The following is a 3,743-nucleotide window of genomic DNA, read 5'->3' as shown; positions in this document are numbered from 1 at the left end:
TTATTATGACGCTTTCCTTTATTGAAGATGCAGAACCCTATAATTATGAAAACACCCTTAAAAAAAAACCCTATGACTTCCACTGCCGCCTTTTGAAAGTAATTACAGAAAGACGCAGAAATGTTTGAGATTACAGACTTTGGTCGTTAAATCAATGAATAACATTAAAAAAGTAGGAGTTTAGTTAAAAGGCTTACAAATCGACCAGTCAACCAGAGCCTCTTCCCTGAAAGAAAAGAAGAAAGTGATTTACAGTGTGCTGGTGGTGAAAAGAGATCACAACCACCACCACCACCACCAAAAACAACAACAAGGACAATGATAACGTCATTATTAATAACAACCACAAACAACAACAACAAGAACAGCAACAACAAAATAATAGTAACATCATCAACAACAACAATAAACAACAACAACACCTGAAAAATTAATCTACATCCCATTATCATCATCACTTGACCTCCAACCACAGGCATCGGGGAGGGGAAGGGGTCGAGGCGGAAGTGAAGAGGAGGAGGAGGAAGAGGGGCAGGTGAATACACAAGTAATGAGTAAATTAAGGAATCTGAGCTGAACAAACGCTTACTCTTTCTCTTTTCTTTATCTTCCTTCCTTTTCTTTCTGTCTTTCTTTTTCTCTTTTATACACTTTGCACCACACAATGACAAGCAAAACGGGGGAAGAAAAGACAAACTTCATCAACAAACACACTAACGCTTCTTCACCACCTCCTCCTCCTCCTCCTCCTCTTCCAGGTATACGTGAGAAAAACAAATGCAGAATGCTTGCTTCTTTTCTCTCTTCTTTTGTATTGCACGTAAGGAAGAACATCATCAACATTATCGCAGCTCATTTAATAAAAAAACACAAGAACATAAGAAAGTAAGGAGACAATATAAGACTAGCAAACCTACACACAGCCTCTCTCGAGCATTTTCAAACTTTCTGTCTGCCATCATCAGGGCGTTTTCTCCACTGACTATGCAAAGTCCTCGTTAAATTATCAATGAAGTAATGAAAATATCATTCGAAAACCTCAACGATTTTCATTAATGACTCTTAAAAGTATTTGAGATAAAATTATCATAGGAACGTTTGAAACACTACACTCCTTGGAATGACTGATGACGTCTTACTCTGTGTTACCTCTGATAATCTATCCATTAATACTAAGAACATATGAGCCAACCCATCCAGTACTCCACACATTCTGGAACCTTCATTAAAGTACCAAATTTGTTATTGTAGAAATGAATAAATACATACATAATATCATTGGGTGAAAAAAGAAATGATCTTTAAAACTCATAATCACGAAAAATGTATAACTGTATCAGTCTCAACAATTTATTTTATTATATATATGTATATTTCACTGTTTCATATATTCATCCCACGTGTACCATGATCAGCCAGTCCTTTCTCCACCTCTCAAGGGAATTTCACACCCACTTCCAGTCATTAGGGATAACACCTACGTACATATGTTCGTCTCCCCTCCTGGTAATTTCTCCTCCTTCTCTACCTCAAGAGGACTTCACACCCACTTCCAGTCCTTAGCACCTACAGTTGTCCCCCTTCTCTTCCTCTCAAGGGAATTTCTCACCCACTTCCAGTTCTTAGCTCAGATAAATACAGCCCGCATCATAGCGAGCTCTCAGTTCATCATCAGTTCATTCGAGAGGAGACACAGTCAGTCAGTCACCCAGTCACGAGCAATCAGTCTTGGTCTCTCACTCATTTCCGCCCGATCACTGTCAGCCATGAGAGACGCTGCTCAGATATAAATCATATCACTTCAGAGAGAGAGAGAGAGAGAGAGAGAGAGAGAGAGAGAGAGAGAGAGAGAGAGAGAGAGAGAGAGAGAGAGAGAGAGTACAATCTCACGTTACAACCGTCTCGAATCCAGTGTGTACAGATCACTCATTTATTAAATCAAGAACTTATGTCATCATGCATCTTACTCGCACATACATCATTATATAAACCAATTACCCAAGACCTCCAAACTACCAGAATCACCACCTCACTCCGGTCCTCCACGCTACCAACACTCCAACAAGGGCAAGTAACAAGCATCATCAATCAAAGACTCTCAGAAAGTAATTGCAAATGTAACAAAATCTTGCAATGGCATCCGGATTAAAGTCCAACTAAAGATGTGGTAGAGAAAAGGATAACGGCGAAACTGTTCTCTTCCATCTCACCTAGAGAAAGTTATTTGAAAACATTCCCGCTACAGAAAAAATACACATCAACCTACGTCTTCTTCACGAGGAGAAGGAGGAGGAGGAGAAAGAGGAGGAAGCGGACATGCGGAAGTTCTGACTGACGGAGGAAGATGAAGAAGACTTAAGTTTATGGAGACGAGTTATCAAAAGTGGCCGACCCTGCACGGGGATGAGGCAGCGAGGAGGATGAAGATGGATGAGGAGGAGGAGGAGGAGGAGGAGGAGGAGGAGGATGAGGAGGCAGAAGCAGAGGCGTAAGAGGAGGAGGAGGAGGAGGAGGAGAAGAAGCAGGAGAAGTAGAAGGAAGAGGAAGGGGAGGAAGAACAAGAATAGTTAATGCCACAACCTCAACCTCAGTTCGGCGTGATGCAATTTTCTTGTTCCTTTTCTTACTCCGAAAGATGAAAAAAAGGTCAAAGAAAACACTGGTTACTTTAATAACTCTCTCTCTCTCTCTCTCTCTCTCTCTCTCTCTCTCTCTCTCTCTCTCTCTCTCTCTCTCTCTCCTCTCCTGGAAGAATGACAAGGCTTGAGGTTCGTTGTTTTCTTTTCCTCCTTCTTTTCCTGTCTGTTTGACGTTGCCACAACCAGACCCGCTAGCCCTCCTGACCCGCATGTGTTCACTCTCTCTCTCTCTCTCTCTCTCTCTCTCTCTCTCTCTCTCTCTCTCTCTCTCTCTCTCTCTCTCTCTCTCTCTCTCTCTATACTTCAGCAGGTCGTCAGTTACTTTCCTTCTTTTCTTCTCTCTCTCTCTCTCCTCCTCCTCCTCCTCCTCCTCCTCCTCCTCCTCCTGCTCCTCTTCCTCTTCCTCCTCCTCCTCCTCTTCTCGGCCTTTAATCTAGAGAGGCATCCACCCAACCACCGTCTTCCTTCCCTCACTCCATCCCTTTCCTTTTGTGATTCTGCTCTGCTCGGTTCTATCTGCCTTCTCTCTCTCTCTCTCTCTCTCTCTCTCTCTCTCTCTCTCTCTCTCTCTCTCTCTCTCTCTCTCTGGTCTTATTTCTCGTTCTTCGCATCTCTTTTTTACAGTTCTCCTTCCTTTCTTCATTCCTTTTTCCTCTTCTCCTTCATTGGTCTCTCAGCTTTCCTTATTTCACTGCATTTCTTCCTTTCCTTCCATTCTTCCTTTTCTTTTATTTCCTCCTCTTATTCTCACATTCCTTCCCTTTTCATTTTTCCTACACTATCTACCCCCTCTCATTCCCTTTATGCATTTCTCTCCCTAACCCTATATCTCCCTCCCTTCCCTTCTTTTTGCTCTCTCTCTCTCTCTCTCTCTCTCTCTCTCTCTCTCTCTCTCTCTCTCTCTCTCTCTCTCTCTCTCTCTCTCTCTGCGCCCTTTCCCTTCTCAGAGAATTATATCGTTTATAGAAACAGGCTCGGAAGAGACACTATATAAATCTGCTGTTGTCTGTTCTTCATTGTGTTTCTTTGCCCTAGATTAGATTACGTTAGCTTAGGTTAGGGTTAAGCAAGGCTCATATTATGTTAGAATATTATGTTAGAATA

The 3,743-nt window shown here is 42.2% G+C and overlaps 1 long non-coding RNA gene across 2 annotated transcripts in view; it reads right to left on the bottom strand.

The window, feature by feature from the left end:
* LOC135102868 (uncharacterized) overlaps window positions 1-3,743 on the bottom strand; it is a 127,916-nt gene continuing 124,173 nt past the window's right edge. For both annotated transcript variants that reach the window (XR_010269810.1, XR_010269811.1), the window contains one exon: window positions 1-226. This is a non-coding gene — a long non-coding RNA (uncharacterized LOC135102868). The remainder of the gene's footprint in view (window positions 227-3,743) is intronic.

The sequence above is a fragment of the Scylla paramamosain genome, chromosome 8, assembly GCF_035594125.1.
Source record: "Scylla paramamosain isolate STU-SP2022 chromosome 8, ASM3559412v1, whole genome shotgun sequence".
NCBI classification, from domain to species: Eukaryota; Metazoa; Arthropoda; class Malacostraca; order Decapoda; family Portunidae; genus Scylla; species Scylla paramamosain.
This window is presented reverse-complemented; position numbering and strand designations above follow the sequence as displayed.